Source organism: Chiloscyllium plagiosum, unplaced genomic scaffold (genome assembly GCF_037043375.1).
Source record: "Chiloscyllium plagiosum isolate Xiang-an unplaced genomic scaffold, Cpla_swu_hap1 HiC_scaffold_40, whole genome shotgun sequence".
Classification (NCBI taxonomy): domain Eukaryota; kingdom Metazoa; phylum Chordata; class Chondrichthyes; order Orectolobiformes; family Hemiscylliidae; genus Chiloscyllium; species Chiloscyllium plagiosum.
This window is the reverse complement of record NW_028270178.1, coordinates 3,078,514-3,089,951: the sequence shown is the minus strand read 5'-3', so window position 1 is coordinate 3,089,951 and position 11,438 is coordinate 3,078,514. Positions and strand designations below refer to the sequence as shown.

Here is an 11,438-nt window from a genome sequence, read left to right as displayed (position 1 = left end):
CTCCCCCTCTACCCCTCTCCCTCCCCCTCCCCCTCTCCCCCTCTCTCCCCCTCTCTCTCCCCCCTCTCTCCCCCTCTCTCCCCCTCTCTCCCCCTCTCTCTCCCCCCTCCTCTCTCTCCCCCTCCCTCTCCCCCTCCCCCCCTCTCTCTCCCCCACCCTCTCCCCCTCCCCCCCTCTCTCTCCCCCTCCCTCTCCCCCTCCCTCTCCCCCTCCCCCCCTCTCTCCCACCCTCTCTCCCCCTCCCTCTCCCCCTCTCTCCCCCTCCCTCTCCCCCTCCCCCTCCCCCTCTCTCCCCCTCCCCCCTCTCTCCCCCCCTCTCTCCCCCTCCCTCCCCCCTCTCTCCCCCTCCCTCTCCCCCTCTCCCCCTCTCTCCCCCTCCCTCTCCCCCTCTCTCCCCCTCCCTCTCCCCCTCTCTCCCCCTCCCTCTCCCCCTCTCTCCCCCTCCCTCTCCCCCTCTCTCCCCCTCCCTCTCCCCCTCTCTCCCCCCTCCCTCTCCCCCTCTCTCCCCCTCCCTCTCCCCCTCCCTCTCCCCCTCTCTCCCCCTCCCTCTCCCCCTCTCTCCCCCTCCCTCTCCCCCTCCCTCTCCTCTCCCCCCCTCTCTCCCCCTCCCTCTCCCCCTCCCTCTCCTCTCCCCCCCTCTCTCCCCCTCCCTCTCCCCCTCCCTCTCCTCTCCCCCCCTCTCCTCTCCCCCCCTCTCTCCCTCTCTCCCCCTCCCTCTCCCCCTCCCTCTCCTCTCCCCCCCTCTCCTCTCCCCCCCTCTCTCCCTCTCTCCCCCTCCCTCTCCCCCCCCCTCTCCCCCTCCCTCTCCCCCTCTCCCCCTCTCCCCCTCTCCCCCTCTCCCCCTCTCCCCCTCTCCCCCTCTCCCCCTCTCCCCCTCTCTCTCCCCCTCTCCCCCTCTCCCCCTCTCCCCCTCTCCCCCTCTCCCCCTCTCCCCCTCTCCCCTCTCTCTCCCCCTCTCCCCCTCTCTCTCCCCCTCTCCCCCTCTCTCTCCCCCTCTCCCCCTCTCTCTCCCCCTCTCCCCCTCCCTCTCCCCCTCTCCCCCTCCCTCCCCCTCTCCCCCTCTCCCCCTCTCCCCTCTCTCTCCCCCCTCTCCCCCTCCCTCTCCCCCTCTCCCCCTCTCCCCCTCTCCCCCTCTCCCCCTCTCTCTCCCCCTCTCCCCCTCTCTCTCCCCCTCTCCCCCTCCCTCTCCCCCTCTCCCCCTCTCCCCCTCTCCCCCTCTCCCCCTCTCCCCCTCTCCCCCTCTCCCCCTCTCTCTCCCCCTCTCCCCCTCCCTCTCCCCCTCTCCCCCTCTCCCCCTCTCCCCCTCTCCCCCTCTCCCCCTCTCCCCCTCTCCCCCTCTCTCTCCCCCTCTCCCCCTCTCTCTCCCCCTCTCCCCCTCCCTCTCCCCCTCTCCCCCTCTCCCCCTCTCTCTCCCCCCTCTCCCCCCTCCCTCTCCCCCTCTCCCCCTCTCCCCCTCTCCCCCTCTCCCCCTCTCTCTCCATCTCCCCCTCTCCGTGTAGGTATTGCCCCTTCTATAAGACGGTGGGGATCTTGCAGAACATCATTAGTTTCCACGAGCTGGCCCACCAGGCAGTGGAGAGCACAGCGCAGTCCGAGCGCCGCATCACCTGGGTGAATATCCGGGAGAACCTGGGGGACATCCTCTACAAACTCAGCTCCATGAAGTTCAAGGTCAGTGTCTGCCCAGCCTCACTGCTGCCCTGCTGGAACCTGCTGGGAATTTCACTCACTGCTCCCCCACCTCACACCCGCCTGTCTGCTGGGAATTTCACTCACTGCTCCCTACCTCGCACACCCCTGTCTGCTGGGAATTTCACTCACTGCTCCCCACCTCACACACCCCTGTCTGCTGGGAATTTCACTCACTGCTCCCTACCTCACACCCCCCTGTCTGCTAGAAGTTTAACTCACTGCTCCCCACCTCACACCCCACTGTCTGCTGGGAATTTAACTCACTGCTCCCCACCTCACACCCGCCTGTCTGCTGGGAATTTCACTCACTGCTCCCCACCTCACACCCACCTGTCTGCTGGGAATTTCACTCACTGCTCCCTACCTCACACACCCCTGTCTGCTGGGAATTCACCCCACACACCCCTGTCTGCTGGGAATTTCACTCACTGCTCCCCACCTCACACCCCTCTGTCTGCTAGAAGTTTATCTCCCTGCTCCCCACCTCACACCCCACTGTCTGCTGGGAATTTAACTCCCTGCTCCCCACCTCACACCCCCCTGTCTGCTAGACGTTTATCTCCCTGCTCCCCACCTCACACCCCACTGTCTGCTGGGAATTTAACTCCCTGCTCCCCACCTCACACCCCTCTGTCTGCTAGAAGTTTATCTCCCTGCTCCCCACCTCACACCCCTCTGTCTGCTGGGAATTTAACTCACTGCTCCCCACCTCACACCCCTCTGTCTGCTAGAAGTTTAACTCCCTGCTCCCCACCTCACACCCCACTGTCTGCTGGGAATTTAACTCCCAGCACCCCACCTCACACCCCTCTGTCTGCTGGGAATTTAACTCACTGCTCCCCACCTCACACCCCCCTGTCTGCTGGGAATTTAACTCCCTGCTCCCCACCTCACACCCCTCTGTCTGCTAGAAGTTTAACTCCCTGCTCCCCACCTCACACCCCCCTGTCTGCTGGGAATTTAACTCCCTGCTCCCCACCTCACACCCCTCTGTCTGCTAGAAGTTTAACTCCCTGCTCCCCACCTCACACCCCTCTGTCTGCTGGGAATTTAACTCCCTGCTCCCCACCTCACACCCCTCTGTCTGCTGGGAATTTAACTCCCTGCTCCCCACCTCACACCCCTCTGTCTGCTGGGAATTTAACTCACTGCTCCCCACCTCACACCCCCCTGTCTGCTGGGAATTTAACTCACTGCTCCCCACCTCACACCCCTCTGTCTGCTGGGAATTTAACTCCCTGCTCCCCACCTCACACCCCTCTGTCTGCTAGAAGTTTAACTCCCTGCTCCCCACCTCACACCCCTCTGTCTGCTGGGAATTTAACTCCCTGCTCCCCACCTCAAACCCCTCTGTCTGCTAGAAGTTTAACTCACTGCTCCCCACCTCACACCCCCCTGTCTGCTGGGAATTTAACTCCCTGCTCCCCACCTCACACCCCCCTGTCTGCTAGAAGTTTAACTCCCTGCTCCCCACCTCACACCCCCCTGTCTGCTGGGAATTTAACTCACTGCTCCCCACCTCACACCCCTCTGTCTGCTGGGAATTTAACTCACTGCTCGCCACCTCACACCCCTCTGTCTGCTGGGAATTTAACTCCCTGCTCCCCACCTCACACCCCCATGTCTGCTAGAAGTTTAACTCCCTGCTCCCCACCTCACACCCCCCTGTCTGCTGGGAATTTAACTCCCTGCTCCCCACCTCACACCCCTCTGTCTGCTGGGAATTTCACTCCCTGCTCCCCACCTCACACCCCTCTGTCTGCTGGGAATTTAACTCCCTGCTCCCCACCTCACACCCCTCTGTCTGCTGGGAATTTAACTCCCTGCTCCCCACCTCACACCCCTCTGTCTGCTAGAAGTTTAACTCACTGCTCCCCACCTCACACCCCTCTGTCTGCTGGGAATTTAACTCACTGCTCCCCACCTCACACCCCCCTGTCTGCTAGAAGTTTAACTCACTGCTCCCCACCTCACACCCCCCTGTCTGCTGGGAATTTAACTCCCTGCTCCCCACCTCACACCCCCCTGTCTGCTGGGAATTTAACTCCCTGCTCCCCACCTCACACCCCCCTGTCTGCTGGGAATTTAACTCCCTGCTCCCCACCTCACACCCCCCTGTCTGCTGGGAATTTAACTCCCTGCTCCCCACCTCACACCCCCCTGTCTGCTGGGAATTTAACTCCCTGCTCCCCACCTCACACCCCTCTGTCTGCTAGAAGTTTAACTCCCTGCTCCCCACCTCACACCCCTCTGTCTGCTGGGAATTTAACTCCCTGCTCCCCACCTCACACCCCCCTGTCTGCTGGGAATTTAACTCCCTGCTCCCCACCTCACACCCCCCTGTCTGCTAGAAGTTTAACTCCCTGCTCCCCACCTCACACCCCTCTGTCTGCTGGGAATTTAACTCACTGCTCCCCACCTCACACCCCCATGTCTGCTAGAAGTTTAACTCCCTGCTCCCCACCTCACACCCCTCTGTCTGCTGGGAATTTAACTCACTGCTCCCCACCTCACACCCCTCTGTCTGCTAGAAGTTTAACTCCCTGCTCCCCACCTCACACCCCCCTGTCTGCTGGGAATTTAACTCACTGCTCCCCACCTCACACCCCTCTGTCTGCTGGGAATTTAACTCACTGCTCCCCACCTCACACCCCCCTGTCTGCTGGGAATTTAACTCCCTGCTCCCCACCTCACACCCCCCTGTCTGCTGGGAATTTAACTCCGTGCTCCCCACCTCACACCCCTCTGTCTGCTGGGAATTTAACTCCCTGCTCCCCACCTCACACCCCTCTGTCTGCTAGAAGTTTAACTCACTGCTCCCCACCTCACACCCCTCTGTCTGCTGGGAATTTAACTCACTGCTCCCCACCTCACACCCCCCTGTCTGCTAGAAGTTTAACTCACTGCTCCCCACCTCACACCCCCCTGTCTGCTGGGAATTTAACTCCCTGCTCCTCACCTCACACCCCACTGTCTGCTGGGAATTTAACTCCCTGCTCCCCACCTCACACCCCTCTGTCTGCTAGAAGTTTAACTCACTGCTCCCCACCTCACACCCCCCTGTCTGCTGGGAATTTAACTCACTGCTCCCCACCTCACACCCCTCTGTCTGCTGGGAATTTAACTCCCTGCTCCCCACCTCACACCCCTCTGTCTGTTGGGAATATAACTCACTGCTCCCCACCTCACACCCCTCTGTGTGCTAGAAGTTTAACTCCCTGCTCCCCACCTCACACCCCTCTGTCTGCTGGGAATTTAACTCCCTGCTCCCCACCTCACACCCCCCTGTCTGCTGGGAATATAACTCCCTGCTCCCCACCTCACACCCCTCTGTCTGCTAGAAGATTAACTCCCTGCTCCCCACCTCACACCCCCCTGTCTGCTGGGAATTTAACTCCCTGCTCCCCACCTCACACCCCTGTCTGCTGGGAATTTAACTCCCTGCTCCCCACCTCACACCCCCCTGTCTGCTGGGAATTTAACTCACTGCTCCCCACCTCACACCCCCCTGTCTGCGAGAAGTTTAACTCCCTGCTCCCCACCTCACACCCCTCTGTCTGCTGGGAATTTAACTCCCTGCTCCCCACCTCACACCCCCCTGTCTGCTAGAAGTTTAACTCCCTGCTCCCCACCTCACACCCCTCTGTCTGCTAGAAGTTTAACTCCCTGCTCCCCACCTCACACCCCCCTGTCTGCTGGGAATTTAACTCACTGGTCCCCACCTCACACCCCCTTGTCTGCTGGGAATTTAACTCACTTGTCCCCAACTCACACCCCCCTGTCTGCTGGGAATTTAACTCCCTGCTCCCCACCTCACACCCCCCTGTCTGCTGGGAATTTAACTCACTGCTCCCCACCTCACACCCCCCTGTCTGCTAGAAGTTTAACTCCCTGCTCCCCACCTCACACCCCCCTGTCTGCTGGGAATTTAACTCCCTGCTCCCCACCTCACACCCCCCTGTCTGCTGGGAATTTAACTCCCTGCTCCCCACCTCACACCCCTCTGTCTGCTGGGAATTTAACTCCCTGCTCCCCACCTCACACCCCTCTGTCTGCTAGAAGTTTAACTCCCTGCTCCCCACCTCACACCCCTCTGTCTGCTGGGAATTTAACTCACTGCTCCCCACCTCACACCCCTCTGTCTGCTGGGAATTTAACTCACTGCTCCCCACCTCACACCCCTCTGTCTGCTGGGAATTTAACTCACTGCTCCCCACCTCACACCCCTCTGTCTGCTGGAATTTAACTCCCTGCTCCCCACCTCACACCCCCCTGTCTGCTGGGAATTTAACTCCCTGCTCCCCACCTCACACCCCTCTGTCTGCTGGGAATTTAACTCCCTGCTCCCCACCTCACACCCCTCTGTCTGCTGGGAATTTAACTCCCTGCTCCCCACCTCACACCCCTCTGTCTGCTGGGAATTTAACTCCCTGCTCCCCACCTCAGACCCCTCTGTCTGCTAGAAATTCAACTCCCTGCTCCCCACCTCACACCCCCCTGTCTGCTGGGAATTTAACTCCCTGCTCCCCACCTCACACCCCCCTGTCTGCTGGGAATTTAACTCCCTGCTCCCCACCTCACACCCCTCTGTCTGCTAGAAGTTTAACTCCCTGCTCCCCACCTCACACCCCTCTGTCTGCTGGGAATTTAACTCCCTGCTCCCCACCTCACACCCCTCTGTCTGCTGGGAATTTAACTCCCTACTCCCCACCTCACACCCCCCTGTCTGCTAGGAATTTAACTCCCTGCTCCCCACCTCACACCCCCCTGTCTGCTAGAAGTTTAACTCCCTGCTCCCCACCTCACACCCCCCTGTCTGCTGGGAATATAACTCACTGCTCCCCACCTCACACCCCTCTGTCTGCTGGGAATTTAACTCCCTGCTCCCCACCTCACACCCCCCTGTCTGCTGGGAATTTAACTCCCTGCTCCCCACCTCACACCCCCCTGTCTGCTGGGAATTTAACTCCCTGCTCCCCACCTCACACCCCTCTGTCTGCTGGGAATTTAACTCACTGCTCCCCACCTCACACCCCCCTGTCTGCTAGAAGTTTAACTCACTGCTCCCCACCTCACACCCCCCTGTCTGCTGGGAATTTAACTCCCTGCTCCCCACCTCACACCCCTCTGTCTGCTGGGAATTTAACTCCCTGCTCCCCACCTCACACCTCCCTGTCTGCTAGAAGTTTAACTCCCTGCTCCCCACCTCACACCCCCCTGTCTGCTGGGAATATAACTCACTGCTCCCCACCTCACACCCCTCTGTCTGCTGGGAATTTAACTCCCTGCTCCCCACCTCACACCCCCCTGTCTGCTGGGAATTTAACTCCCTGCTCCCCACCTCACACCCCTCTGTCTGCTGGGAATTTAACTCCCTGCTCCCCACCTCACACCCCTCTGTCTGCTGGGAATTTAACTCCCTGCTCCCCACCTCACACCCCTCTGTCTGCTAGAAGTTTAACTCCCTGCTCCCCACCTCACACCCCCCTGTCTGACAGGAATTTAACTCCCTGCTCCCCACCTCACACCCCCCTGTCTGCTGGGAATTTAACTCCCTGCTCACAAACCTCACACCCCTCTGTCTGCTAGAAGTTTAACTCCCTGCTCCCCACCTCACACCCCTCTGTCTGCTGGGAATTTAACTCCCTGCTCCCCACCTCACACCCCCCTGTCTGCTAGAAGTTTAACTCCCTGCTCCCCACCTCACACCCCCCTGTCTGCTGGGAATTTAACTCCCTGCTCCCCACCTCACACCCCCCTGTCTGCTGGGAATTTAACTCCCTGCTCCCCACCTCACACCCCCCTGTCTGCTGGGAATTTAACTCCCTGCTCCCCACCTCACACCCCTCTGTCTGCTAGAAGTTTAACTCCCTGCTCCCCACCTCACACCCCTCTGTCTGGTGGGAATTTAACTCACTGCTCCCCACCTCACACCCCTCTGTCTGCTGGGAATATAACTCACTGCTCCCCACCTCACACCCCCCTGTCTGCTGGGAATTTAACTCCCTGCTCCCCACCTCACACCCCCCTGTCTGTTAGAAGTTTAACTCCCTGCTCCCCACCTCACACCCCACTGTCTGCTGGGAATTTAACTCCCTGCTCCCCACCTCACACCCCCCTGTCTCCTGGGAATTTAACTCCCTGCTCTCCACCTCACACCCTGCTGTCTGCTGGGAATTTAACTCCCTGCTCCCCACCTCACACCCCTCTGTCTGCTGGGAATTTAACTCCCTGCTCTGCACCTCACACCCCCCTGTCTGCTAGAAGTTTAACTCCCTGCTCCCCACCTCACACCCCTCTGTCTGCTGGGAATTTAACTCCCTGCTCTCCACCTCACACCCCTCTGTCTGCTAGAAGTTTAACTCCCTGCTCCCCACCTCACACCCCGCTGTCTGCTGGGAATTTTACTCCCTGCTCCCCACCTCACACCCCCCTGTCTGCTAGACGTTTAACTCCCTGCTCCCCACCTCACACCCCTCTGTCTGCTGGGAATTTAACTCACTGTTCCCCACCTCACACCCCTCTGTCTGCTGGGAATTTAACTCCCTGCTCCCCACCTCACACCCCCCTGTCTGCTGGGAATTTAACTCCCTGCTCCCCACCTCACACCGCCCTGTCTGCTAGAAGTTTAACTCCCTGCTCCCCACCTCACACCCCACTGTCTGCTGGGAATTTAACTCACTGCTCCCCACCTCACACCCCTCTGTCTGCTGGGAATTTAACTCACTGCTCCCCACCTCACACCCCTCTGTCTGCTGGAATTTAACTCACTGCTCCCCACCTCACACCCCTCTGTCTGCTGGGAATTTAACTCCCTGCTCCCCACTTCACACCCCCCTGTCTGCTGGGAATTTAACTCCCTGCTCCCCACCTCACACCCCTCTGTCTGCTGGGAATTTAACTCCCTGCTCCCCACCTCACACCCCTCTGTCTGCTGGGAATTTAACTCACTGCTCCCCACCTCACACCCCTCTGTCTGCTGGGAATTTAACTCACTGCTCCCCACCTCACACCCCTCTGTCTGCTGGAATTTAACTCCCTGCTCCCCACCTCACAACCCCCTGTCTGCGGGGAATTTAACTCCCTGCTCCCCACCTCACACCCCCCTGTCTGCTAGAAGTTTAACTCCCTGCTCCCCACCTCACACCCCTCTGTCTGCTGGGAATTTAACTCACTGCTCCCCAACTCACACCCCTCTGTCTGCTGGGAATTTAACTCACTGCTCCCCACCTCACACCCCTCTGTCTGCTGGGAATTTAACTCCCTGCTCCCCACCTCACACCCCCCTGTCTGCTGGGAATTTAACTCCCTGCTCCCCACCTCACACCCCACTGTCTGCTGGGAATTTAACTCCCTGCTCCCCACCTCACACCCCTCTGTCTGCTAGAAGTTTAACTCACTGCTCCCCACCTCACACCCCCCTGTCTGCTGGGAATTTAACTCCCTGCTCCCCACCTCACACCCCCCTGTCTGCTGGGAATTTAACTCCCTGCTCCCCACCTCACACCCCCCTGTCTGCTGGGAATTTTACTCACTGCTCCCCACCTCACACCCCTCTGTCTGCTGGAATTTAACTCACTGCTCCCCACCTCACACCCCTCTGTCTGCAGTGAATTTAACTCCCTGCTCCCCACCTCACACCCCTCTGTCTGCTGGGAATTTAACTCCCTGCTCCCCACCTCACACCCCCCTATCTGCTGGGAATTTAACTCCCTGCTCCCCACCTCACACCCCCCTGTCTGCTGCGAATTTAACTCCCTGCTCCCCACCTCACACCCCCCTGTCTGCTGGGAATTTAACTCCCTGCTCCCCACCTCACACCCCCCTGTCTGCTAGAAGTTTAACTCCCTGCTCCCCACCTCACACCCCTCTGTCTGCTGGGAATTTAACTCACTGCTCCCCACCTCACACCCCTCTGTCTGCTGGGAATTTAACTCACTGCTCCCCACCTCACACCCCTCTGTCTGCTGGGAATTTAACTCCCTGCTCCCCACCTCACACCCCGCTGTCTGCTAGAAGTTTAACTCCCTGCTCCCCACCTCACACCCCCCTGTCTGCTGGGAATTTAACTCCCTGCTCCCCACCTCACACCCCCCTGTCTGCTGGGAATTTAACTCCCTGCTCCCCACCTCACACCCCGCTGTCTGCTAGAAGTTTAACTCCCTGCTCCCCACCTCACACCCCCCTGTCTGCTGGGAATTTAACTCCCTGCTCCCCACCTCACACCCCCCTGTCTGCTGGGAATTTAACTCACTGCTCCCCACCTCACACCCCCCTGTCTGCTAGAAGTTTAACTCCCTGCTCCCCACCTCACACCCCGCTGTCTGCTGGGAATTTAACTCCCTGCTCCCCACCTCACACCCCCCTGTCTGCTGGGAATTTAACTCCCTGCTCCCCACCTCACACCCCCCTGTCTGCTGGGAATTTAACTCCCTGCTCCCCACCTCACACCCCTCTGTCTGCTAGAAGTTTAACTCCCTGCTCCCCACCTCACACCCCCCTGTCTGCTGGGAATTTAACTCCCTGCTCCCCACCTCACACCCCTCTGTCTGCTGGGAATTTAACTCCCTGCTCCCCACCTCACACCCCTCTGTCTGCTGGGAATTTAACTCCCTGCTCCCCACCTCACACCCCCCTGTCTGCTGGGAATTTAACTCCCTGCTCCCCACCTCACACCCCCCTGTCTGCTGGGAATTGAACTCACTGCTCCCCACCTCACACCCCTCTGTCTGCTAGAAGTTTAACTCCCTGCTCCCCACCTCACACCCCCCTGTCTGCTGGGAATTTAACTCCCTGCTCCCCACCTCACACCCCTCTGTCTGCTGGGAATTTAACTCAGTGCTCCCCACCTCACACCCCCCTGTCTGCTAGAAGTTTAACTCCCTGCTCCCCACCTCACACCCCCCTGTCTGCTGGGAATTTAACTCCCTGCTCCCCACCTCACACCCCTCTGTCTGCTGGGAATTTAACTCCCTGCTCCCCACCTCACACCCCTCTGTCTGCTAGAAGTTTAACTCCCTGCTCCCCACCTCACACCCCTCTGTCTGCTGGGAATTTAACTCACTGCTCCCCACCTCACACCCCCCTGTCTGCTAGAAGTTTAACTCCCTGCTCCCCACCTCACACCCCCCTGTCTGCTGGGAATTTAACTCACTGCTCCCCACCTCACACCCCCCTGTCTGCTGGGAATTTAACTCCCTGCTCCCCACCTCACACCCCTCTGTCTGCTGGGAATTTAACTCCCTGCTCCCCACCTCACACCCCTCTGTCTGCTGGGAATTTAACTCCCTGCTCCCCACCTCACACCCCTCTGTCTGCTGGAATTTAACTCACTGCTCCCCAGCTCACACCCCTCTGTCTGCTGGGAATTTAACTCCCTGCTCCCCACCTCACACCCCCCTGTCTGCTGGGAATTTAACTCCCTGCTCCCCACCTCACACCCCCCTGTCTGCTGGGAATTTAACTCCCTGCTCCCCACCTCACACCCCACTGTCTGCTGGGAATTTAACTCACTGCTCCCCACCTCACACCCCTCTGTCTGCTGGGAATTTAACTCCCTGCTCCCCACCTCACACCCCTCTGTCTGCTGGGAATTTAACTCCCTGCTCCCCACCTCAACCCCTCTGTCTGCTAGACATTTAACTCCCTGCTCCCCACCTCACACCCCTCTGTCTGCTGGGAATTTAACTCACTGCTCCCCACCTCACACCCCTCTGTCTGCTGGAATTTAACTCACTGCTCCCCAC

General features: G+C 59.5%; 1 long non-coding RNA gene across 1 annotated transcript in view; it reads left to right on the top strand.

Annotated features, from left to right (window-relative positions):
- Window positions 1-1,503: 1,503 nt before the first annotated feature.
- LOC148138286 (uncharacterized) overlaps window positions 1,504-11,438 on the top strand; it is a 70,942-nt gene continuing 61,007 nt past the window's right edge. The window contains exon 1 of the long non-coding RNA XR_015754005.1: window positions 1,504-1,671. This is a non-coding gene — a long non-coding RNA (uncharacterized LOC148138286). The remainder of the gene's footprint in view (window positions 1,672-11,438) is intronic.